This window comes from Triturus cristatus, chromosome 8 (genome assembly GCF_964204655.1).
Source record: "Triturus cristatus chromosome 8, aTriCri1.1, whole genome shotgun sequence".
NCBI lineage: Eukaryota > Metazoa > Chordata > Amphibia > Caudata > Salamandridae > Triturus > Triturus cristatus.
In genome coordinates this window covers 26,980,637-27,007,996 of record NC_140591.1, presented here as the reverse complement: position 1 = coordinate 27,007,996, position 27,360 = coordinate 26,980,637, and the positions used below count along the sequence as shown (strand labels likewise).

Sequence of the window (27,360 nt, the reverse complement as noted above, 5' to 3'; positions counted from 1 at the left end):
ACTTTAACTCAGTCATGGACCCCACTAAAGACACAAGGGCTGCATCAGTTCCTAGCAGGTCCTTTACCCTGAACGTGGGACACACAAACATACAAATAGTGCAAGAAGCGGTCTCATGGTACAGCTCCTAATATGCAGCCAGGATGCCACTTTAGGCTGAGTGCAATAATCCCATCTTCCCATTATCTACCCAGAGAGACAGATTCTCGTCTCGTTATACGCTGACGACATCACGCTATATCTGAGGCAGCCGGCTCAAAGCCTGAACCCTATAATGCGACTTTTCATCCTGTTTGGGCAGCTATCAGGAGTAAACATTAATTGGAATAAATCCCAAATCTATCCCCTTACGGCATCCACGGCTAAATTCCAACCCGACTTCCCCCTTCGATGGTGTGACACCACCCTCACGTACTTGGGGATACTAATCTCTCGCTCTCGGGAGGAGGTTCTGCAGGATAATTATGGGCGCGTCTTAGATTCCCTCACTGATAAAATAGATACTTGGATAGCCCTACCATTGTCAATGGCAGGTAAAGCAGCACTGATAAAAATGGTCATATTACCTAAGCTCCTGTATCTCTTTATTAATATTCCATATGCCCCTAGCCGTCACTTCTTTTCGGCACTGAGAACGCAGCTAATCCGTCTTATCTGGGGAGGGAAGCAGGCTCGATTACGATGGGAGGTCCTCACACGCCCCTTCTGCGCGGGTGGTTTTTTGGTCCCAGATATGGAGCTATACTTCAGCTGTGCACAGGCGCATCATGCCGTTTACTGGATGAGGCCTCCCTCTTTTATGCCACATCTGGCCATAGAGGATGGTTACATGGCCCCTATGCCGAGCACGGCCTATCTTAGTACTACTAGGACACCACGTAGCACTGAAAACACCACAGTCTAGTCCACTGTTAACGCCTGGCACGATCTCGCTAAAACGACTCGCTGCACGCTACTATACTACCCGCTTCTGCCCCTTCCGGGACAGCGGGATATCCCGGTCACGCAGGAGGGAGGATGCCGCCGACTCCTTCGCAAACTCTCTGTGGATACCTAGGGTCATCTCTACACGGGGGGAAGTTTAGGGCCAGCGCGGAGTTTTTCAAAGACACCCATCCCACCCCCCTAGATAGATTCTACTATATCAGGTTGCGACGAGATGTGAGCGCCGCCACCCCTTCATTCCCCGCCGAACCTCAGACTATGCTCCCCTTGCATGCGGTCTTACAACAGGACGTCCCTGCCCATGTTCTTTCGCTACTTTACCGTACAGCGCAGGCGAGTAGGCACTTTGATCCCCCTCTGGCTCGGGGAAGATGGGAGGAGGAGATAGGGTACCCCTTTACGGAGGACCAATGGACGTATTGTTGCAAGCAGACTGGGGAGATCTCTTCCAGTAGCAGGTTTAGAATGATCCATTACAAGTTTGTGCACCGGTTATATTATACGCCAGCGAAACTATTTAGGCTGAAGCTTCGAGACAATGACTGATGTGAACGGTGTGGAGAGGGAGGAGCGGACTTTAAACATCTGGCATGGGATTGCCCGTCTGTGCAGAGGTACTGGGCAGAAGTGTTCGGCGCGCTGGACCTCATGACTGGCAAACACGTTTGTATAGACCAACAACTGCGTTGTTGGTCTATACCGCCCCTATTGCTGCCAAAATGCGTAAATACACTTCTATTGCACTGCTCCTTGCTACACGGAGAATTGCTTGCAAATGGGGCAGGGGCAGAGCCCCGAAATTTAATGATTGGATTAAGGACCTGATCTATTGCCAAGAGCAACTTAACGCCTATGCTGACCTCCAACCTCCCTCTTCACGTCCTAGTAATGTATGGGGCCCCTTGCAAAGCTATTTACTGGAGCACACCACTGAGGCTGCTTCGAAACCCAGCATTGAGCAACTGCAGTCCTCTTGTGCAGTGCAGTGTGGTGGCCGATGAATCCCGCGAGTTGTTTGTTGGGATGAGTTGTGGTTCGACTGATCCAATGTACGTATTGATTGACACACCCATGCAGATGCTATCATTTGTCCCGCCTGATAATACCACCAACGCGGCCGGCCCTATTGGGTTGTAGGCGGCTTGCTGTGCAACTCCGCTTCCCCACCAATGATGCAGTAAGATACGTACAGTTGAAATATTGCATTGCCGGCCCGATGGAGGTTGTAGGCGATATGCGGAATTGTATGTCTCTCTTCCTTGAAATGCAAAATAAAGGTTATTTGAAACAAAAACAAAAAACAAAAAAAAAAATAATAATAATCCCATCTTCAACAATCTAATAATCCCCAAACCTTGGAATTGGACTATCAAAGCTGGAAGTACCTATGCAAGCTTATGTTAAACTTGAGATTCTTAATATATTTTCCCGGAGAAGCCCCTGGGTCCCAACAGCTTTCAGCTTGAAGTTTTTAAGAGATGTGTATCTCATTTGACTCTCCTCTCTTGCCATTGCATAAAGAAGACCTTGGCATGGGATCCCTGTCGTACGATTTATAGGGAGCAATAACTTCTGTAATTCTAAAACCAGAAAAACCCTCAAGAGATTGTGCATCCTATCAGTATAAATCTTTAATTAACCTGGAAAACAAAATCACTAGCCAAAATCCTTGCTAGGAGTCTGGCTACTGTGATGTGCAGCCTGAACCACAATCAAAACAGATTTAAACCAGGGCATGGTACGGGCCATTGCTTTGCCTCTGAAATATTGTCCTCACCCACTCAGAAATCCCTGGGGAACCCAGGGAGTGTTGTGGGGACCTCTGTGGCCTAGATCCACAGCTATCTGACACTGGTTATATTTTTTTTATGTTGTCTTCCATGTATCAGCTTGTTGAGGAGATTGGATTTAATATTACTGCAGCTGGCTGTAAACATTTTATTCCATTTTGCTGAATGGAGGGGGTTCAAGTGAGCAGTAGAATAAATGTTAATAATGAATGCAATTACAAGATCTGCATTTACTGGTGTCCTCTGTGCATGCTTTATATGTGGTATTCTATTGATCAGTCCCGGCGGCCTCCGAGATATCCCCACTGAGATCTAGGACAGTTTGAAACATCAGGATTATAGCCCGGATGTCCCAGTCTCTCTTGTCCGGGGCATAGGTGTGAAACTGAACCTTGTCCAGAATGTGAGGGAGTCAGGTGTGACTTTGACACATTGATAGTGAACCACCAGGATGTCAGGAGGTTTGCAGTAGCCAGTAAGTGGGTGAACACTGCCTAGGGCAAGACCCCCTTCAACAACCAGTCACAGAGGATGTTCTGCTACCGCCGGCATCACTTTTATAAACCCTCAAGAAGTGCAGGTAAGGCAAAAGGGAACACAAAGAACTGAAAATTCTTGTGTCCTAATGGGAACCGCAGGTAGCACCTGTGGGCCTGCAGGACATGAATGTGGAAATAAGTGTTCAACAGGTCCAGGGCTACCATTCAGTCTCTAGGGTCAGGAGCAGACAAGAGTTGGGCCAGGTAGGGAATCTTGAACTTTTCTTTCCGCAAATAGTCTGTGAGAGGGCAAAAGTCTAAAATGAGACTGAGGCCCCAGTCGTTTTCTGGCAGCAGGAAGTTGCATGAATATTAACGACCACCTTCTGCCACCGATACCCTCTCTATAGCTCCTTAAGGCAAAAAAGCCTGCACTTCCTGTTAAAAGGGCAACACCTGGTCCTCCGTCAGCCAGTTTGGGGAATGGTGAAAGGTGCAGCAAGGTTCGAGAAATGGTAAAGCTTAAACCTTCTGAACAATTTGAAGAACCCTGTCTGGAGTTATCGCTGCCACCCTGGTAGACCGTGTTGGATCCTACCTCCGACAGGATGGCTATGTGCCTTCAAGGGCACACTAAAGCTTGGTGAGAGGCATGGGGTAGAAGACAGGGCTGCATGCTGTCTCAGTAGTCTTCTTCTGCAGGTACTGCAGCCAAGAAAAGGCTGGGGTTGTGGCACCAGCTGGGGCTGTTGGCAATATTGAAAGCCAATACCATATTCACAGAGATCGAGCTCGCTGTGCTATCTTTGAAGCGCTCCAGGGTTGAGTAGCTTTTATTCCAAAAATATCTGGAGCCAAACAGCATATCCATAAGACTGTCCTAAATATCTCCTGAAAAGCCAGTGTACAACACCCAGGCATATTCAAGTGGACACACGGGTGCCAATAGCCATGCCGAGAGAGTCCGTAATATCCACTTTGCAGAGAATGGGGAACTTGGCCGAATCATGACCATCTTGCATGTCCTGGGAGAGTATGCCCCAGGCCTCATACAGGATCATAAGCAATACTATGGCCGCAAAGTCCTACAAGTGTGAGAGTAGCGGCCTAAGAGGCAGCTGCCATTCACAGAGTCAAGGGCCAAATCTGTACAGGAAAAAAACTTGCATTTCAGCGTGGGTTGTGGCGCTAGGGAGGGAATCAGAACTGAAGTTGGCCTGGAGCCTTCAGAGAATCCAGTGCATCCAACTAGTGCCGAGTGCGGATTCGCTGACTAGAGCTCAGTTGGGAAGCCTCTAGACTCCTTGGGATCAGCAGATGCACCAGAGGCAGCAGGGAAGGTGGCAAAAACCCGCAACTTGGTTTGGCAGAGGTACTCGACTTGCTGCAGCATCACTGACTGCCTCCTAAATTACGGTTTCTGCAGGACGAAGGTTGGAATAAACCCTGAAGTATAGACTTCTGGAGCACAACCTGGAGGCACAATGTTGCCCTCGCTCCTCCTCGGGAGATCAATTGTGTCCGAACTGAGCTCGTCTTGAATTTGTGCGAGGACTTAGATCTTGAAGATGACCAGACTCAGAAGCGACCCCGGGTGCGGGACAGAAACCTACCTTTAGACCCTGACAGATCCCAGCACGTGGTGTTGCGGGGCTTCACCATGAAGTGCTTTGCTTCCTGGTCTCATTTGGAAAAACCAGCATTGGCCATCATGGGCCCTGCGCCTCTAACGTAATGTGAAAGTGTGGCTGGACTGAAGAGGTAAAGTGTCCCGCACAGAATAAGAGGCGGTAAAGCAAAATCTTGCAGTGATCATAGATCAAGATAGTGTGTCAGGAAATACTTACTTTAGCCTCCCATTTAAAGAGCAATGATTGTTAAAAGATACTAACAAATACAAATATTGGGAGTAGTGAACCTACATCCAAGAAGCAAAATAACAAAAAGTATTGTGTCAGTGCATTAATTTATGATGTATTCCACACAGTGACAGGACCCACGGCAAGCCCTAATGAATCGATTCCTGTATAGTAACTAACTGAACAATACGATAAAGCTCTTCAGGGTAACTGAGAGTTGAAAGAGTATGCGTTTGATATGGATTACTGACAAGATCCGGATACTGCATCACTCTACAGGAGTTGACACCAGATGGCTGGGGCGAAACCAGCAGCCACGCAGAAAAACCTCTAAGGGGGGGGTCGAATATGTAGAAGTGGTCAGAAAAAGTAACACATCTACATAAGGAACAGAGAACACATGAATCTTAGAAAACAAAGTGCCTCTTTTGTCCCCAAACAAGATTTGCAGGTTTGCCCATAAGAGCTTCACCACAAAATCACTGAAACAGTTAGCTCACAACTGCAAAGCCTGAAGGCAGAAAGGACAGCAACCATGGCAGACAAACGACGACGTGCAATCTACATTGCACAGAGTAGCCACAAATGAAGAGGACATCGCTGCTTTGAACCAAGAGAAGAAAAGCCTCAATTCACCTAAACCGGTCTGAAAGAAATAAAGGCTCTGAAGGAGAAATGTGCGGATTTGGAGGACAGATCACGCAGGAATAACATCAGAAACCACAATGCGAGTCTGAAGGAGGACCAGATATAGAAGGATTATTTTCAGACCTATTCAGAAGAATCTTAAAAGAGGACCAAGAGTTCACAATTCCGAATGTGTGAGCGCTATGAGGGGGGGGGGGTTGGAGGGGGAACAGGGGTGGGGGGGTCTTGAGGGCGGCTCAGGAGGCCCGACCAGGAGATAACCTAGTAAAACTGCGATACTCACAGTTGAAGCATATCATCAGCAAGGAGGCCAGGAAACTGAAGCCTCCTTATTCAAAGGCATTCCGCGAGCCTCTATCGAGATCGCTCACAAAGCACCTTAAGCAAAAGAAGGGCTCTGATACCCATCACTACAGAGTTGAGGACATGACAAAATTTGATTCAGATGGGACTTCTGTTTACTCTATGGTTTAAAACCAGTTTCCAAATTCTAAACAATAGGCACGGTAAAGAGAGATAAGAGGCACCTAGAAAGTCGGAAGAAGTTGCATTAACCACAAGCCAGCATCCTCAAGTGGCAAGATGGAAACCAAAAGGGAGGGAGGTGGGAGAAACCATAAACCCAGTGAAAAGTAGCAAGCAAATCATGGGAGCAACGACAAGCAGGATCAAGGAGTGTAGAGTAAGGGGCGTGAGAGAATAAATCTGAGCTGTTCCACTGAAAGATATATTTGTTTGTTAGTCCTCATTTAGACACGGATTACAAAAGAGGTCAAGCGTAAATTTAAACAATATGCTGGTGGCGCGAACGCAATGGGGAGTAGTCAGCTGCGGCATGCATCATCAGCATGGCAAGGGATAAATCTATTACTTATCCACAAAGGGGGAAGTGTGGTTGGATTTCAGAGGTTTAGTTTCCAAAGTTGGGGGGAGTTATTGGAGGTGGCTTGGGAAGGAGGTAAGAACCCATGGAGAGTTAAAGAAATAATCAGACAAACAGGTTCAATCAGGACACACGTTGCAATCAACAGTAGTGCTGCAAACATTCACTCTCGTACTTACATCACTTAAATGGTGAATGAAATGGTGAGCAACGTTATGGGGTTGAACCTCCCTATCAAGAGAAACAACATCTGGGGAGGAACAAAAGTGTAGTACCCTGATCTAATCTACGTACAGGAGACACACCTTACTGAAAACAAACCTTATGAAACACAAGATGTATCCATCTCAATATTCTGAACAAACGAACAAAAAGAGAAGTGAGGTCATGCTAGCAATCCATACAGACCTTTCCCATAATGTTATTAAGGTAATACCGGACACAGTGGCAGGTACATTTGTTTATTTGACAGGAAACCGAAATGGGAGGGCTCTAGCTATTCTAATCACAAATGCCCAGGGCTCCCAAAATCCACTCTGCCCACTCCCATTGTCAAGCAAGATTAAGTCAGGACAAGCTATTTTTAGGGACTACTCGCCCTTTCTGGCCAGCAGAAAATCCTCTAACTTCAGTGGAAGACAAACGGAGTTTTGACACCTGTCTCTGAAAGCGGAGCAAATATGACAAGATAACAAGATTTAAAGGCATCTTTATGGCTTAGAAAGTGAAAGAGCAAAGATACCAATTGAACTGTGCAAAGCATGTGAAATGAAAGGCTGCAAGATGTCAGGCTTTTATCTAATACAACACTGAAATAGCTAAGTGAACTGTTCAAACAGTTCAAATATATTTAATTATTTATGAAGACACATTTTTGTTAATCTGCTGTGAAAAATATATTCATATAGGCTCAAAACAAATTAGAACACTTCACTTGGTGATGTGTAAATGTTAGTATTTTTGCTATACCCCTATTTCCAAACGTTGTTTATGCGCTATTTCAGTGAAATTACATGTTAGTGGTAAGGTTTTGTGGCCATTTCAATGGGAAATATGATATCTGTAAATGACAGTGCACTACCACATCAAGCTTTAGTAATATATTTATGAAAAGTGAGTTTTTAAACATGAACTGGTAATTATTACTGCTCCTGCCCAGATGACAGTGCTATTAGTGGACTAAGGGCCAGATGTACTACCATTCCATTTTGCAAGTCGCAAACTGCGACGTTTTGCCACTTGCAATTTGTGACTCGCAAAAAGGAATGTACAACAGTGTGAGACACTGTTTGCGATTCTCAAATGGGTCGCAAGGGACCTGCCTCATTGGTATTCATGAGGCAGGTCGCAATTTGCAACCCGTTGGAAATGGCCTTCTCTGTGTTTGATTTTTCATTAAAGCACCTTTTTTTCCTTCCAATGCAGCCCGTTTCCTTTAAAAGTAAACGGGATGAGTTTACAAAAGAAAATGAAATGTCTTCCTTTTCAAGGGCAAGCAGTGTTCCTGGGACCACTGCCTGCTCTTAAAAATATTTTCACACTCATCCACAAAGGGGAAGGGGTCCCCTTGGTACTCCTTCCTGTTTGCGAGTGGCTTACCACCTACTTGAATTAGGGGGTAAACTTTGAGTGTTTTGTGCCCAAAACAATGGTACGTACCAATGTGACTCGCTATTAGGAAGGGACACCCTTGGCACACCCCTTCCTAATAGTGACTCGCAAACACTATTTTGCAAGTCACCTACTCGTAAAATGGCGTTTGTACATACCACCACCCTTTTTTGCGGTCGCTAACGGGCCGATTTCCTGTTTGTGACTACAAAAAACTGTTGTAGATCTGGCCCAAAGAGGCAAGCCAGGGATCATGTGTACCCTAAATATGGGCTGGATTCTTGTTATACATGGAGCCAACATTTATTCTATTAAATTGTTTTTTTTGTACAGCAGAAATAATGAACTTGTATATTTGAAGGTGCCCTCTTATGTGATAATAAAGAAAAAGGCGGCTCCATAAAACAAAATATTTGCCTAGGATCACACAATTTGAGACCAGTTCACGGGTCAAGTATTTTACAGATCGGTCGAGTAGATTATACAAATTACTAGACCTGCAGGTCTAGTAACATTTTTATGATTTTTCGTGCCCGGCAAACGCCCCCAACGCCAGGCAACAATCTTTCATGTAGACCATGATAGATAAACTGAAGGAATGGGTGTCAGAGTAGGTGACACGATTGGATGACTTCAACTTAGTTCTTGATGCAATACTAGACAGGCACCCTAAAGATATTTACAAAGAGCAACGTCAAGAAAGTTAAAGATGCAGCAGCGACTGCTAGACATTTGGAGGGAAACCCACTTGCACAAAAGGGAGTATACATTTTTTTGGCATATACATAGATCCTTCTTGAAGATAGACTTGGCCTGGGCATCACAATCCCTAGTGCAAACCAACACCAGAGTAGATCTAGGAGTAATCTCATTGATAAAGTGGGACCTTGACCTTGGTTCCAAACCCAATAAAAGGGAAAACTGGAAATTTGAGAAATCACTACTAAAAGATAGATTAATCACCCAAAACCTAAGAGAAATGATTAAGGACTATTTCAAGACTAATCCCAATGGAGAAGATCCCCGGGGGGCACCCTCTGGGATGCATTTAATGCAGTAATCAGAGGGTGATGCATTGCAGAACAAAGGAAACAGAGGTGCAATGATTACCCGACAAAAGAAATACTGGAAGTGTATTTAAAATCTGCAGAGGGACAAATTAACTTACTGAACACATATGTATCTGAAAAAGCATGTTTGTACTTAAAACAAAAATGTTATAAAAAGTCAAACAAATCCAACACTGTATTTATTGGTGAGGTACTCAAAGCAGAGGCTGCGAAGAATAGAATCCCCAAATATCAAAGAAACAAATGGTAATTTACCACAGCAGGAACATGGAAAACAGAAAACTGTACCAGATGAAGGTGTCGAACAAATTAAATTAGAGGCATTTCTGTCATCAGTCAAGGTACCTAGATTGAAAGATCCAATTGGGGAGGCCCTGGAGATACCACGCTCCTCAGAGGAGATTAGGAAAGTGATACAAAAAAATAAAAAATCAGAGTTCCAATAAAATTCCAGACCCGATGCCCTCTTGAATGAATGTCTCTTATAAATGTGTTTTACTTCTTTTACACCAAGACTAGCCAAAATGTTCAACTCATCTGTGCAAACCAAAACGATCACTCCTTCAAGGGTAGAAGCGATTATTACATTAATGTATCAGCCTAGACACCCAGCTGATGTATGTGCCTCCGACAGCCAAACAGCTCAGTTGAATGAGAAGGCTTACATTTTTACTGATGTTTTGGCGAAGAGGCTCACATCACACATGCCGTTCTCGGTCCACACTGACCTATATTTGACAATGTGAGAAAAAAGGAACTGCTAAATTTGATCGAGAAATAAAAAAGAAAAACAAGACTCCCATTGCAATTCTCTCCCTGGATGATGGTAAAGCATTCAATACGGGGAACTGGCTGGTTCTCAGTTGAAGGCTCGATATACAAAGTCTGGAGCCAATCATGAAAATATTTACAGAACAAACATTGCTAGAGTAGTAGTTAATGGCACAAAACCCAAAATAATCCAACCAACCAGGGTTTCCCTTTTTAGGTCGAGCCTGGGCAGCGCATGTGCTACTCTGTGAGGCATGCTGTGTGCAGGTATGGACTTGAAGCTCCGGCTAATCTCTGCCTATATTTTTCATTGGCAGGTCTCATTGTCCTTTGGAAACTGTGGCTTTTCATTGGCTCATAGGCTTAGTAGTCCCTCCTTAGTACTGTCTTGTCTCATTTTGTAGCCACCCATGAGGAAACCCCCTGTTACATGTGTTGTTACTCGTAGGCTTTAATTACAGCCTCCAAGTACTATTTAGTTAAATAGCTTTGTCCTGCCTGTTTTGCTGGCAGGACACGCTCTCTCACAGCGATTATTTTTTCATAGCACGCCACGCTGATACAGTGGCGCCCGCGCTTTTGCTTTATCTGCGGCACCAAACACGGCTGCATGTTTTTTTTCTTCTATGTCTTCACTTTTTTATTATTTATAGCAGTTGCTACGGAAGCTGGCGCAGTTGCTGCTCTGTAAGCAGTAGAGCTTTTCTCAGAAAAGTGTTGTAGTATGTAACAGTTTTGTCATAAACTTACATAGGTTTTCTTTTTCGAAAATTATTGGCTTCTTCCACTCCAATAATGTAACTAAATACCGCCATGTCGCATGATAAATCGAGACCTCAGCACCAGTGGGACTGATCTCTCTACTGACTGCCCCGAGTCAGATGGGAATCTTTTTCCTCCCTTCACTCTGCCCTCCCGAGCAGAAAATGAAATCATCTCTTGAAAGGCGAAGAGGTTAGCAACTTCCGGGTGGAGTATGACTCAGACGAGGGCTGTAGCCAGACATACCACAAGGGAGGAAAATCACAGTGTGGATTCAGATCCAGGAGGAGGAGCGGGCCCTGCACAAGATCAAGGTAGGAGCCGGGGTAAGATGGATCTGTTGTCACGGGGGGCGTGGCTTGGACGCCGTTCAAGATGGCCACCTGAGTCCGGAGCTCCGCCGCATCGGGACGACTTCCTCCGCCTCGTGTTATTTTACGCGATGGTATCACAAGCCACCTGCTGGTTCCTGTAATTGGAACATGTCCTGCTCAGGATGAGCTAAAAATAATCGCGCTGGGACTCCTCTATCCTTCGTTTCAAGCCGTTTGAGCGCCTCATAACGGCCGCCATTTTGTTTTTCGGCGCGATGATTCCCACGCATCCACATCTCTCCTCATGAAACATGGATTCTTGGACCATGCCCAAGGTAGATACCTTATAATGCCTTATTTTTCTTTTTACTTGTATCCCTCCTTGGCTTATCTTTAAGGACACACAATTTTATTATCTCCTTGGTCTGACTGCACTTTGAGGAGCATGGTCAGACGCTGTTCTCAGTGACTTTCTTCTTTATTTTGCGCCAACTACTTCGGGTGCCTTGGTTCTTCTGCGTGGCAGGTGCAGGTGGCGGTGGGGTCTTTGAATGGAACGTTGTGTGCTGTTAATGTGCCTTTTCAACCTCTGCTGACGGCGTTGGCCGCTCTCCTGAACTGTGATACTTGTGGGGATTTGTTCGGAGCGCACCTATGGGCAAGCTTCGCAATCCAAAGTTTGTTTTTGTGCCTTCAAAGGGATCTTCGGCGGCTCTTCCTTCCTCCTCCTCATCAGGTGATCCTCCTTCCAATTCTGCAGATACAATGGCGACAACGTCGTCCAGTCGTCCTTCATTGGCACAGTCAGTCTCTGGTAAGGCCTCTTCCTCTGCTACGTCAACCAAACTTTCAAAACAAGACTCTCCTCCTCCAGATCCGCCGTCATCCCCTATCTCCATGGAATTAATACTTGAGGAAATACGGGCCTTGCGTCCGTTCATTGAGGAAACCAACAACAAGATGCAACTTTTTGAAGAGAGATGGTCAACTATCGAGAGCAGAGTGTCGGTGGTGGAACTTCAAACTTCGGAGATGCAATCTCACTCCCAACGTATCACCTCCTTGGAGAAATCTGTTCTTGCTTTGCAGCAGCACACCGAGGATTTAGAAAATCGGAATAGGAGGAACAACTTACGCATTTATGGGCTGCCAGAATCCTTGGAGAGCGATGACCCTGTCTCGTTCTTCTCTACTTTCCTCCCGAAGCTTTTGGACATGCCTCCTACCACCTCTCTCACCATTCAGAGGGCGCACAGGCTTGGTCCTCGCCTATCATCCGCAACTAAACCTCGAGGAGTTATCATTCTCTTTCTGAAGTTCACTGACCTGCTCCTTGTCCTCTCCGCAGCTAGAGCCAAGCGCCAAGTTTCCTGGTTGGGCCAGAGAGTTTTCCTTGCTCAGGATGTTTCCAATGCTACCGCAGCAAGAAGAAAGGAATTTTTGAACCTTCGTGCACCCTTACGTGTTCTTGGTGCCAGATTTGGTCTTTTCCATCCTTGTACCTTCAAAGTCACTCACCAGAATAAGACTTGGACTTTTCAAGATCCTGCGGAGCTGAAAAACTTTATTCACACACAATCCAATGTTGGCATGGATACTTCCGCTTCTACTAGTGGCTGAACGTTCCTCTCCTTTTATTTTACAGGGTGTTCCTGATAATGTTTCCGCATTTGCCATGCCTTGTTATGATGTTGTTTTTTCTCATACTGTTTTGCTCTTAAGAGTTTTTTGATAGGTTCTCTCATTGTCTTGATTATTCCTGCTGGCTGCTCTCTTTTGCGCAGCCTTTGTTTTCTCCATTTTCATTGTTACCCATACTTTTGAGTTGTCTGCACTTCATTGTTTATTGTTTATTCATCTATTTACGTCTCCTTTGTCCTCATTAGTGCTTTTATTCACCTATTTTCGTGTTTGTTTTCCTTGCTCAGATCGACTAAGGTATTCCCTTCCTCCCTCATGTGAGTTGTGTTTCCCATTTCGTCCTGGTGCGGTCGGATTGTCCTCCTGGTGTCGGGAGGTCATGCTTGTTTTGTTGCGTCATCCACTGCCCCGACATCCTCTCCGTGTTCCCCTCAGGTATGTTATTTTCAGTCGTCCTTTATGGATTTGTACTGTCTCTTCTTGTTTCTTCTTCTCTTCACCTTTCCCCTCTCTTCCCTTCTTTATTCTTACTTTCTTTAGTCTTCGTTTCCCTTACCTTGCTTGAGCTTCTTTTTCTTGTAGCTATTCTTTTCTATATCTATCTTTTACAATTGCTTCACTTTTTTCTCATTGCTGTAGTTATGGTTTTTGATAATGTTATTCACTGTTTAAGTTCAGAGTAATTTCTTGGAATGTGAAAGGTTTTATTAACCCTATCAAACGTCAGAGAATTCTTTCCCACCTTGCTACTTACAATCCTGACATAGTTCTCTTACAAGAGACGCATCTTTCGGAGACTGAGTCTCTCAAATTAAAACGTGGGTGGGTGGGTACGGTTCTATTTTCCCCTTCTACAAACAAGAAGAATGGTGTAGCTATTCTATGTCATAAAAAATTGGTATGTAAAGTCTTAGCACAAGAGTCGGATTCTGATGGTAGATGGATTCTTGCTCAATTGTCAATTAATTCTATCCCTTTAACTTTGTTTAATGTTTATGGCCCTACGCAACCGGATATACTTTTTTGGCCTTTAATTACTAGCAAATGTTTTCAATATAAAGATGACCTCTTCATTTTAGGTGGCGATTGCAACCAGATTGTGGACCCCTTTATTGATCGTAAGTCAAGTGTTCGTTTCATTCCCCACAAGCCCCACAAACAATTTCTCGACACCATTTCTCAAACATCTCTCATTGATTCCTGGAGACTTTCACACCCTGACACACTTGATTAGTCCTTTTTTTCTCCTCCTCACTCCTCTTTCTCTCGTCTGGATTATATCTTTCTTTCTCTTTCCTTGTCGCAAAATTTGCTGTCGTCTTCTATTGAACCTATCCTTATCTCTGACCATGCTCCTATTGTAACAGACCTTGACCTTCTCTCCCCCCCTCCCAGATCCTCTCGTTGGCGCTTTAACAACTCTTTACTCACTGATCCCCTTTTTTCCTCTTCCTTCCGCTCCTTTGCTACGGATTTCTTTCTATTAAATGATGCTCCTACTATCTCTCCCCACCTTCTCTGGGACTCCTTTAAAGCCACTGCGCGCGGATTTGTCATTGATTTTGTTTCCAAAAAAAAGAAACGCTTTCTTCAGAAGCGGAAAGATACATTAGTTCATATTAAGTCTCTGGAGCGCCAGTTCTATTCTTCCCCTAAGAATTCTGTTCCTCCGGAACTTATTCGTGCCAAACTAGATTTTAACAAAGCAACTACCGATAATGCCTCGTCCATGCTTCTTCGGAGTTCTGCCCGGTTTTATGGTGGTCGCAACAAGTCTGGGAAGCTTCTAGCCAATTATCTCAAATCACGCAAAGAACGCTCATTCATTGATTCCATCTACTCCTCTGACAATGCGTTATTGCATAAACCTCAGGATATCCTTGAACAATTTCAATTATTTTATCGTACCCTTTATACACCTGAGTCTTCTCCCTCTCCCTCTCTTGTCCAAGCTTACCTTGACAAACTTCCTAACCCCTTGACGTCTCATCTTCACTTCCCGGATCTGGAAGTTGACCTTTCTTTACATGAGCTCTCCACGGCGTTGGCTATTCTTACCAAAGGCAAAACTCCGGGTCCTGATGGTTTTTCAGTTGAATTTTATTTGCATTTTTCTGACCTGCTACTTCCTAAACTCCTGTCTCTTTTTCAATCATTTCATTCATCGGGGAGAGCGGAAGGCACGTTTCAAGAAGCTACCATCTGCCTTATTCCTAAAGATGGCCGCGACCCCAAATACTGTAAGAACTACCGCCCGATTTCTTTAGTGAATGTTGACTATAAGTTGTTTGCCAAAGTATTAGCTCTACGTCTTGATCCCTTGATGCCCCATCTCATCGGTAGGGAGCAGTGTGGCTTTGTGAAGGGTCGGTTGACATCTGATAATTCTCGTCTCTTCCTTAATGTACTAAATAAAGTTCCATCTCTTTCTATTCCTTTAGCGGCAATCTCGGTTGACGCAGAGAAAGCCTTTGATAGGGTTGACTGGTCTTTCCTATTTGCTTCATTGCGCTGGCATGGCTTTGGTCCTCGCTTCATCTCTCTTATTTCTCTGTTATATTCTGCCCCTAAGGCTTCAGTTCTGGTCAATGGTCAAGTTTCTTCGTATTTCCCTCTTCAGCGTGGGGTTCGTCAAGGTTGCCCTTTATCTCCCTTGCTTTTTGTTCTTGCCCTTGAACCCTTTTTATCGTCTATCCGGAGCAATAATTCCATCACTGGTTTTCCTTATGGTGACAAGCAACTGAAACTCTCTGCATATGCAGACGATATTCTTCTTTTCATCTCTGCTCCAGAAACATCTATTCCCCCGTTGCTGTCCGAATTCGAGTCTTTCTCACAGGTTTCTGGTTACAAAATTAATTCCGATAAAACCGAAATTCTTCCCCTTACGAAATTTTGCACTCCTCATGCCTTTGCCCCCACGGGCTTTGCTTGGAATGGCTCTAAAATCAAATACCTAGGAGTATGGTTTTCTAATTCTGTTTCTTCTTCAATTGCTCTTAACATGTCAGCGGTTTTGTCCCGCATTGAACGTTTACTTTCTTCTTGGAATCCTCTTTTTCTTTCTTGGTGGGGGAGATTAGACTCCATCAAAATGATGATCGCTCCTATTTTAATTTACGTTCTTTCTATGTTACCTGTCCATATCCCCGTAATTTTCTTTAAACGTATAGACTCTTGTTTGTCTCGCTTCCTTTGGAACAAGAAACGATCTAGAATCTCTTTGGCTTCACTCCGTAAATCGAAGGCTAATGGTGGGGTCAACTTTCCAGATTTCCGTATGTATCATAAATCTTTTTCCCTTCGCCAGGCATCTAGATGGCTTGCTCCTGTCCCTTCTGCTTTTGCCCCTCTTTGGCTTTCCATCGAACATACACTATTACTACCCTTCTCTTTTGAGGAGGTTATTCGCTTTTCTGCTAGGGTTTCACACTTGGCTCTTCCCTTGTTTAAACATACTTCTTCTCTTCTAAAGCCACTCTTCAACCCTACATCTACTACTCGAGAGTCCTTCTTGAACTCCACTGTCTGGCATAACTCCCTTATTCTAATAAAAAATAGACCCATCTTCTGGAAGTCTTGGAGATCGATGGGCATCATTTGGGTGAACCAGTTTTTTGACGGAGCATCCCCTTGCTCTTTTCCACAGTTTCAACTGACTTTTCACTGTCCGCGCTCCTTCTTCCAGAAGTTTGCTGTCCTAATGGCGCTTATTCTGGATGTTTTCTACTCTCTTCCCCCCTCCCCTTCTTCGCTCTCTCAAGCACCTCTTCTTAAAATTCTCTTAACCTTACCCAAGGCTTCTCTCATTTACAAATTCTTTTCATCCCCTAATCCAGAGCGCCTTAAAACTAAGTTAGAACTTGCTTGGGAAGAAGACTTGGGTTGTGCTTGGCCCGTCGCCTTATGGGACAAGCTTTGGTCTAGATCTTTGAAAATATCTCGTTCGGCCTCTCTTACTCAATCTTTATTCTACTTATATCATAGACTATATCTCTCCCCACTCTCTCTAGCCCGTTTTTCTTCCTCTTCTGATTCTAACTGTTGGACTTGTTCTGCCCCCAATGCTAATCTTTTTCATCTCTTGTTTTTATGTCCTTCTGTCTCCCAATTCTGGAAGTCTGTCTGGCTCTATATCTCTCGTATTTTCACTCTCCCTTCTCCATACTCAATTTCTACTCTCTTTTTAGGCAGTTTATCTGATTCTTTAAATCTCCCTCTATGCTCTCATGGTCTTTTTGACCTCATGCTCGCTCTCGCCTTTCAACACATTTCCTCTAACTGGAAAACCCTGTCTAACCTTTCCATCCGTCACTGGTGGAATTCCTTGTGTCACTTTCACAGACTGGATACGGCCTTTGCCTCCCTCTGTAACCCTTCACATAACAGGGATCTTTTTTGGCTACCTCTTACCACATACTTAGACTGGATAGCCCCAAGGAATGTTCCCACCATCACTTCGGAAAACTTTAAACCACCTTGAGGGGGTTACTCCTCCTCCTTCTACTTTAAATATCAGATTGGGTTATGACACTATTGGGTTTGCTGTGTATCATTTTGATTGTTGCAATGCCTACAGCTTTCATTCCTTCTTTATAGCAAGGTTTTAGGATCTTTTATTATATAACATGTTTTTGCCTTTCCCTTTTTCCCCCTTTATTTTCCTGATTTCCTTTTCCCCTTTCCTGTCCCATCTTTCCTTAAAAATTTATAAATTGCTTTGTTTCTATTTTTCTTAATGACATCAGCTTGTTTAATGTAAATTATTCCATTTGTTTGTTTCTTATATTGCGGCTGATGCCTTTGTATTTATTCTTTCTTGAATAAAGCTTTTCAAACATAAAAAAGATGGATCTGTTGTCACAGTGTGTGCGGCAGGACCAAGGCGTGCGCTTTTTTCTCTCAACTTCCATGTTTTATACTAATGACCGATTTCTTTTTTTTCAACCTTTCTTTTTTTTTTCTTTCCCTATTATTCCCTTTTAGCCCTTTCTTACCTGCTCCCTTCTTCATTTTGCTCTTTCCTTTTTACACAGTTTTTTTCTCTCTTAATTCCTTTCATTGTTCTACATGTCACATAATGCAATATTGTATTCCAAGCATCCCAGACTGTTACCCATGACATGGAGCAACTTGGCATAACCCACTCCCACCAGAGTGCCTCTATAAGGAAATTCTCCCACCCCCCACAAATACCTAAATTGGGAAAGGTCAGAATTTTCATGGTTACTTTGCGAAGGCCCAAACCCACAGATTGTAGACCCCCACCCCTTTGATCCACCAAGTGATGGGAGCTGTAAATCGAGACCAAACAATCTTCCTTTTTTATTAATTAAAATGTTGCTTATTCTCAACATTGCCTGTCCAGATATTCATCATTTCTCCCCAGAGCCTTCCATACGGTCAGCATATGAGCGCGCCACCATGTCTGTAAACTGCACTTTTAACAGCATTACATTCATACGAGCACGCCACCATGTCTGTAAACTGCACTTTTAACAGCATTACATTCATACGAGCACGCCACCATGTCTGTAAACTGCACTTTTAACAGCATTACATTCATTTGAGCGCGCCACCATGTCTGTAAACTGCACTTTTAACAGCATTACATTCATATGAGCGCGCCACCGTGCCTGTAAACTGCACTTTTAACAGCATTACATTCATATGAGCACGCCACCGTGCCTGTAAACTGCACTTTTAACAGCATTACATTCATATGAGCACGCCACCATGTCTGTAAACTGCACTCTTAACAGCATTACATTCATGAGCACGCCACCATGTCTGTAAACTGCACTTTTAACAGCATTACATTCATTTGAGCACGCCACCGTGCCTGTAAACTGCACTCTTAAAAGCATTACATTCATTTGAGCACGCCACCGTGTCTGTAAACTGCACTCTTAACAGCATTACATTCATTTGAGCGCGCCACCATGTCTGTAAACTGCACTTTTAACAGCATTACATTCATTTGAGCGTGCCACCATGTCTGTAAACTGCACTCTTAACAGCATTACATTCATTTGAGCAGAGCACTTTTCACGAGGGTCAACTCGGTGTTCACAAGAAGCTTTAATTTGTACAAGATAGCTCAGTTGCTTCGTGTGCTTGCTGCAGTAAGCCACTAGTTCTCTTCCATGAGAACCTGACTCAATCTATCTTCCCCCACAGATCAATAAAATAAACTTGTGCCATTCAGCGTGTATTGGTTCAGGGGGGTACTGTGCCGTGACACACTGTTTCTGTTGTTCTTTTCAAATTGCCCACCACGTCTTCATTGAACCGGAGGAACGTAGTTTAACTTGCTTGCGTGCCACATTCGCACAGCCCTATGGAGAGGGCCAGAATAGGTTTTTATTCACCTGGCCCCACTGGGTCCCTGGGCAAGGAACAGACCCAGTATGGTCATCACCCCCTCCTCTGTGCGACAAGGGCCATGGCTGGGTGGGGCTATGTTACATCCCAATCCGTGCCAGGTACTTGGGGCCCAAAGGGTGTTAGACACCCTGGCAAGTGATGAGACCGACGGTGGCTCTCCCTTCTTCACCTGTGGCTGCAGGCGAGTTAAAGACAGCAACATATGAATGAAAAAACACAAACCTGCCAGATAGGAAAGGACCTGCCCAGAGGCTCAGTGACATACCAGGACTTTCCTTTCTTTGACACAACACTATCTTCTCGAGCTTTTACTTGCAGCTTCAGTGCAGCATCTCCCCCATACACCAAGCAAGGAAAGGGTGCAGTACCACAGGCTGTTACTGTGGAGTTGTAAACGGACCTCTATTAGCCACATATGGCACTGCACTCACAGGGAGACCTAGTAACAGCTTGTGGTACTGCACCCTTTCCTCGCTTCGCACATTTGCTTTTCTTCTGCTACTGCTAGGACATTTTTACAGGGGGGGAAAAAAAAGCAATTTACAAGGCCAATAGCTCCAACTTTCACCAATGCGAGATCTATTGCATTGCAAATGCTTGTTCACTCTTGCTTGCTCTCGTGGTGGAACCACTAAATGCCAAGGTAAGAGATGGTAGCAAGGTAAAGGATACCCTTTGGTAAGGAACAACATTATTGTCAGCAAATAAGCGGACATTTTTCTGTTAACAGTAACGGGCCCTGGGGCATCCCTCGGAGCAGCCTGCAAGACTACAAAGAGGTATCTAGATTAAAAGTGAATCTAGATAAATTAGAATTACAGATCATGGGCTTTGACCAAGCCCAGGTCACCTGAATCATAGAATTCAAATGGGAGAAAGATAAAAAAAAAAAAAATGTATACGTAGAGGCATTTATTACTCCTTTGTTGAAAAACCTATACTGTGCAAACTATCCTAGACTTCTTTGCCTAGAAGAACAATTTGCACCACTGGCAGCCCCTGTTAATTGTGTGGCTAAGCAGTGTTGTTACAGTTAAAATGAACGGATTGTTTTGTCTTTTAAACTTGCATCAAGCAATTCCAGTAACAATTCAGATGAAGGCGATAGCAGCCCTTAAAAGCGTCATCTACACCGTCAATGGGCAGCCATTACACTAACACGGCGTTCATGGGAGAAGCACAGGATAGATATGGAGACCGCCATCCTACTGACCTCTGCTGGGCGTTTTCCATCAAGACAGTTAAATAGAGGCAGTTGAATGGAAAAAAGTCCCTAAGCAGAAAGCAATTCTGGTATCTTACTGACCTCTGCTGGTCGTTTTCTATTAAGACAGTTAAATAGAGGCAGTTGAATGGAAAAAAGTCCCTAAGCGGAAACAGACAAGTCCTAGGGCTGATCTCCAGAGCCCACTAAGTACATACACGTAAGTATATACTAAAGTATATTCCAAGAGGTCTCGAATGCTCAACCTAAAAAGTAAAGGCACTAGAGACCTTACACTGTTTGAAAAACTCATCCTCTCATACAGAGTGAATGCTTGTGTTCCAACCTCTACATAACGGAATTAAAATGGGAGGCAAATTAGTGTTATATGAAAAGATGGAACAGAATCTCGGGGAAAAATATAAATACATGGGAGCCTGCAATCCCTGTATAAAATTCGGTCTCTAATTTCCTAATTACAAGCAACTTGAGACACAACTAGTCACCAGCACCTTAAAAACAAAATAGTGTAGCCGCTGAACTGCAATAACTTATTTAAGCTGAGTTCTGACATCACAACGCCTGCTGCGAGAGCCAGCGGCCAAAGAGAAAGGCAGGTTGCAGAGTATAATTTAAATAAAATCAAAATTGAACATGGCTTGTTCTCTGCTCAGTTTTTCCAGATGAACTGTGATAAGCAGAAAGGAGATATTTATGGCAAAATAATAATTTTTCCACTCTAGTTAATTTTAGATAAGAAAGAAAATCTCTACATGATTTTACACATTCTGCGCTACAGCATTTTTAAAAATCTGACTTGTATTAAACTCATTTTAATATCGCCTTGCAATAAATATCAAACTGCTTTTTGGTGCGTTTACTTGTGCACTAGAGATTCTAATTGTATTCTTCATGTTTACAACGATCCCATCTCTTTCTTGTGAGAGAGCACCACACTATGTGTTTAATTGTTTTGTGGGAGGAATGGTGATGCTGCCATGTTGCCAGGAATAAAGAACCCCCTGCTGTACATTATAACTATATTGAAAGTCACCTCGGAGTTCCATGGCCTTATATAGGAACTCAACCTTCAGCCTCGTTCCTCTATATGGTCATAGAACTCCTCAGTGACTTGCAATATCCTTTTAATATGGCAGGGGGTACTTTATCTCATCTATAATAATTAAAATTTTGGCAAGAATTATGGAACAATAACCCACATCTATGTGGCAGTGCTCAACACCGGGAAACATTGTATAGGGTTAGACTACAATGAATGGCACGTAATCCTAAACAAAGTGAAGACAAAATAAAAGGTTCAGAGAAGAAATGTTGGCAAGAGTGAAGATGGGAGGAAGATGCATTATATACTTGGTGGACTTGCCAGGTAATACAACTTTTTGAAAGGAAGTTTTAAGTTGCATAACATGAGTGGTGTTCTCAGGGGGTCGGTGTGGAATCTGGGGTTAGAGTATCCTCCAGAAAGAATGCTACCAAAGTAAATTGATCTTATGATTGATAATTCTAACCACAGACTCCTCACATTGTGAACAGATTCCAAAGTAATATCTCCCCATGTGGTGGGTCTGGGAAATGACCCAGACCAGGAAATTCTGCAGCAAAGTGCCCCTCCCATTGGAACGGACTACCCAGGCAGTAGTGCTTTGGGCGCCAGTGCAGTGGTAGCAGCTTTGGTTCTGGTGGAATAAGCCTGAAGTCCTTCCAGAGGCTGTTTCTTGGCCAGTCCACAGCAGATCTATATACAGGGGACAATCTATCTGAAAGGCCAGTTTCAGCATTGCATTTATTTCCTCCACACCAGAAAAACCCACAAAGTGCTAATTATCCACCTGATGATCCTTAGAACCATGATGAAGCTCCGAGCTCTCTTCGGGTCTAGGCGATGGAGCCCTCAGCGTTCATCCTTAGGTGGAGGAGGAGGAGCAGACGACATCAGCAGCGTGACAGACTGCCCAATGAGGGGGGAAAGCTGCCTTGGTCCTTTGGACTAAATTGTCCAGGAAGAGAGGGATACAGTTACAGGACAGAAAGTGCTTACAGCTCACTCACGTAACAAGCAGATATAATCGCAATGAGGAACACGGTTGTAAACGTGAGTGACCTCAGAGGACACGGAGAATTGTCTCGAATGGAGTGCACATGAAGAATGTAGGAACCGGACTGAGGTCCCACTGGGGCATCACAAAGGGTATTGGCAGGAACAAATGGATCAGCTTTTTCAAAAATCACATCACAACAGGTAATTTAAAGAGATGGCTGATCAGGCAATCACTGAAAAGCCAATAAGGCTGACAAATTATCTTTAACTGTTGTCACGGCAAAGACTTACTGGGCTAGACAGAGAGAAAAAAGGAGATCACCCAGAAATCGGACCCGTAAGGGTTGCATCTGCCAGGAAGATCACCACAACAAGTGTCTCCTAGGGTACTTCTTAGATGGTCTTAACAGAGGGACACCTGGCTGCTAAAATCATATTCACAACTTCAGGAGGGAGATCATTGGCCATCAACTGCTGCTGCTCCATCTCCAAGCAGAGACATGCACCTTGGACACTCTTGGGGAGAGGGACCGGTCCTTCTTTTACAGAAGATCATCCCGAAGAGGCAGCCAAATTGGAGGACAGATGCTTATGGCCAGAGGTTCTGGATACCACACTCTCTTGGCCCAGTGCAGAGTAACTAGGATGACTTGGGCCTTGTCATTCCTAATCTTCTGCAGCACTTTGGGCTGGATAAAACGGTATGCAGGAATCAGAGCTCCAGTCCAAACAAAGTGATATAGAGGGAGAATTGCCTTTGGAGCTCCAACGTGCGAACGTTTGTACACTGTGCATTTTTGGTGGCAGCATAAAGATTAAAACAGGGCTGTACCCATTGCTAGAAGGTGCCCTTTGCCGTGTACCACCTCTGCGAGTACTCCCCATTTGGGATCCGCTAGGCAATGCTGGCCAAGTTCATCTGCCTTGGTGTTTTAAGTTCCTGCCAGTTGTTGTACAACCAACCTCCGCCAATTCCAGAGGCGAACAGCCTCCTGGTTCAGGACCCATAAACTCACCCCACCTGCCGGTTCCAAACTTATCGACTGCAAATTCAACAGGTTAAGGAGGATGAGGTGTTCCGCTGAAGACCAAAGTCCACTGATCTCTACCTCTGCAGGATGGCCTCCCTAAACTGGCAAATATGCATCTGTCGTGACTATTAGCTCCAGGTGGGGCAGGGAGAGGGATCTGCCACCAGACCAACTTCAGTTCAGTCCAGTAACCACCACCACTGCACATCTTTCGCAGTCTCTTCAGGCACCTGGATAGAACCCAAGAGGTTCTACTGGTGCCGAGTCCACTAAGACTTCAGATCTCACTGCAGAGTCCGAATGGGACACTTGGTGTGGTGCACTAGTAGTATGCAAGAGGCTTCTTTGATCTGGGCCAAGTGTTGAAACATTGGGATAACAGCACAAATATCCTGGACTCGCTGAGGCAGAGGGCAGACTCTAAACAGCATCATGTCCAGGATGCTCCAATGAAAGGGAGCCTCTGAAGCAGTCAGGTGTGACTTCAACACAATGATGAAAAACCCCAGCGATGATAGGAGCTTGGCCGATATCTGGAGGTGGTCACTGACTGTTTGAGGTGCATCAGTCTTCCTTTTAAAGGACAATGTTTAAGGAAGGACCAATAGTGTATCGAACTCTGTGGAGGAATTCCTTCTGGGTTCCTTTCTCCACTGAGGCTCCCCGCTTGCTGACGATGAGCTCTCTTGCCTTCTCAATTGCCAACTACACAGACCGAGTCAGAAGATGGATCTATTTGATCGTCCTGGAACTGTGTCAAACAGCTAATGGAAGAAGCTAAACTGAACCCTCGGGTGCAATTTTCCATAGTAGATTGAGACCATGTATCCAGACGTACGTCTACTGAGGGATTCTGCCTTCATCTCGGAGCAGCACGCCTGCAACAGCGGAAGAATAGACTGGCTCAATCCTTCCCGTGGAATAGCAGCTGGTGACACTGGTATCCAACCAAAAATCTGAGCTTGACTCAGCAATGCAATTGAGTTTCCAGTGCCAGGAGGGTGCGGTCCACAAAGGCCCTCTGTGCCACGCACGAAACATCCCTACTAGGAACACAAAGAAGTCTGGTTGGACAAATTGTTTTGTACTCAAGAAAAACAGTGTTAAAGAAGCAGCACCCTCACCATCCCATGGTTACTAACACTGTTTGACTGTACTGCTTGCATAGAGCCAGGCACGGCAACAACCACATGAGCGAGGAGGGTGATGCCTTACGACATTACTGGCCGAAAGGGCACTCAGTACAAGCCTGTGTCAAAGATCCTATAGTTGCCTTATGACTGTTGTTTCGAATTATGAAACTCATTGCCTTCTTAGGGATTGGTGTACACTCGCTCTGTAGTGCAAAACAGGCAACTCCAGAGATGCTGGTACTGATGGTAGCACATAACAAAAGAAAGAGGGCCCCTGCAAAGCAGATAAACCAGCAGGGAAGCAAGGGAAATAAACCCCTAAGAGAACAAACAAACAATCGGACTGGTAATTAAATAGAGAAACTGAATCTAATTGATTATTTCGTTGTGCAATAAGTTAATGTATAGCCCCAAAAACATTTTTTATTTTTACAATCACAACAAATCTCATAGGCCATTATTCGTCAATTGATTAAGTACATAAAGTTTATTCATAACATTTTTAACACATATAAGAAAAGTCTGTACAATGTATGCAAATATTCAATCCACAGTAAAAGTATTTGTAACAATATATATATCCTGGGGAACCCAGACACCATCAACCCCACACAACACAATCTGACTCACAATCACTGAAGTGAACCTCACAGGAAGGTTAAACTTTCTTCAGGGGGCAATGTGGAGCTTTCCATGAAACCACCAGGGGAGAAAACCTAGCGGGTCGGGTCCCCAGGGGGACACTAGCTGTACAGCTTAACGGGTCAAGACTTGACAAAGGGTAATTTAGAGGATGCACGCACAATCTAAATCTGCTCATGGATCCTTACACTTCATGGCAATCAAAGATCGACAGAATGCTCTTGACAGCGGATCAGTCACAGTCAAAAAAAGACTTTGGTATGCACACTTGTGAAAACCTGGTCTCAAAGTTAACGCACTAGCCAACTACAATCCTGTTACTGTCCAGAAATCAGAATCTAGGACAGCAAATGGGGTTCGGTGTCACTATGGGGGTCCGTAGCGCCCACTAAGAGGGTCCACAACAGTTTAGTAAATGAAATATTATTAGACGACTAATAAAGTATATTTAAATTAAAAGGCAAAATTAAAAAATTTAAAAGCCTCTGTAAATATGAAGGAATTTGAAACTGGAGGTTAAAAATTAAGTTGGTATCCTCAGCTTATTTTTAATAGTAGCACAATTACTAAAAAATTATTTAGCATGAACAATTGGTGACCTCATTGTAAGCACCAGTATCTGCTAACAAAAACGGAACATGCATTAAGAGTAAAAAAGCAAAAAGGGATAAGCTAGATTCTAGCTAGCATACCTCTTCGTCTTTTAGAAATAAAACCAGATGAGAAGCTCCAACCTTTCTATTAAAATTAAAATGTATATTTTTGTATATTTTGTTTGAGAACGAAATAGGTTATTATTTGTGTATTTGTTTATTGTATGTGCACTTCCATATTTTTGTGTAAGGAAACTTAAAATCGTAGAAATTGCAGAGGCTGAGGTTCCCAACATCCAGTAGTGATTCAGTAGGGGTCTCAAGAAGTTAAAAGGTGTAGGGTACTTGAGTCAGCCAGGACCACTTAAAGTTTAACCAACTGACCTCCATCCAAGCAGCCACTTGAGGTAATGAAAAAATGTCTCTTGGACGTGGGTAAAAGACACAGGTCTAGCAGTCCTCAGGGTACTAAAGGCACTTCATTGCAGGTCTCCAAACCATACAGTAGTTCAACACACATATTGTATAGACAGAACATTTCATTAAACTGTGCAAGAACCCACAAGACAGGGGACCAGCCTGCAACACAAGCATTCATTAGATCCGTAGGATGCTATTCTGTTTTCTTATCTTCCAATTACCTTTTTGGGTACTATAGTCTTCACTGAGATTTCTTTTCACACATACACTTGCCTACAAGCAATGGGCGACCGGGCAAGAACAGTCAACCATACAAAAACTCTCATGATAGAACACATGACATCTTGTTGGGGAGGTGGACGGAATGGGGATTAACAACATCCCAGACAATATGCTAAGCCCTCAAAGTAATTGGAGCTATGTTACCACCAAACTCTCTTAATTAAGGTGCTCCAGAAACTGTGTCCGAACCACTTCATAATCGAGCACTCTAGCTGATGATGCAGGCGAAGTCCCATTCACTATGGAACCAATCTGTAAATCCTGGAGACCTTTCACTCACAATGCGGTGATGATTGGTCTTACAGCACTGAACGCCAAAGCTATTTTGCTTGCCTCTCTGAAAGAATAAAGGAGATGTCTGCTTACTGGCGAAGCCCAGGAGAATTCACACAGGGAACCTTGGGACTGCAGTATGTTGAGTACCTCCCTCCGGAAAGTCTGAGGGTTTGGACAAAGCCACAGAAGCTGTACAAGTGTCCCTCTCGCATAGTCCCTCCAGCACCAATCTGAACCTCACTGGTCCCACTCACACAATATTACCAAGTGGGGTACAAGAATGTGGTTGTCTTAATCATTGCTTTCCAACGAAAGCAGCTTGACCTGTGGTATGAGCTCTAATCTGCTTCCCCCCACTCCGTCGCAGAGAGTGACCTGCCTATCTGCGCTCATGATCTCCTCTGGGCGATTTATAACATGGCCCCCAATGACATCAATCGATTGTACGGCTCCAAAATATCCTTGGCAGGGTTCTTTTCGACAAGCCATGTCTCAAAAGCAGCAAGAGGCTAAAAAGCAGAAACTTTGATCATGGGGGTCGAACACCAACTGCCATATTT

The 27,360-nt window shown here is 44.2% G+C and overlaps 1 protein-coding gene across 2 annotated transcripts in view; it reads right to left on the bottom strand.

The window, feature by feature from the left end:
- Window positions 1-27,360, bottom strand: part of TRAPPC10 (trafficking protein particle complex subunit 10) — a 584,087-nt gene that overhangs the window by 472,908 nt on the left and 83,819 nt on the right. The gene's annotated exons all lie outside the window — the stretch shown is intronic.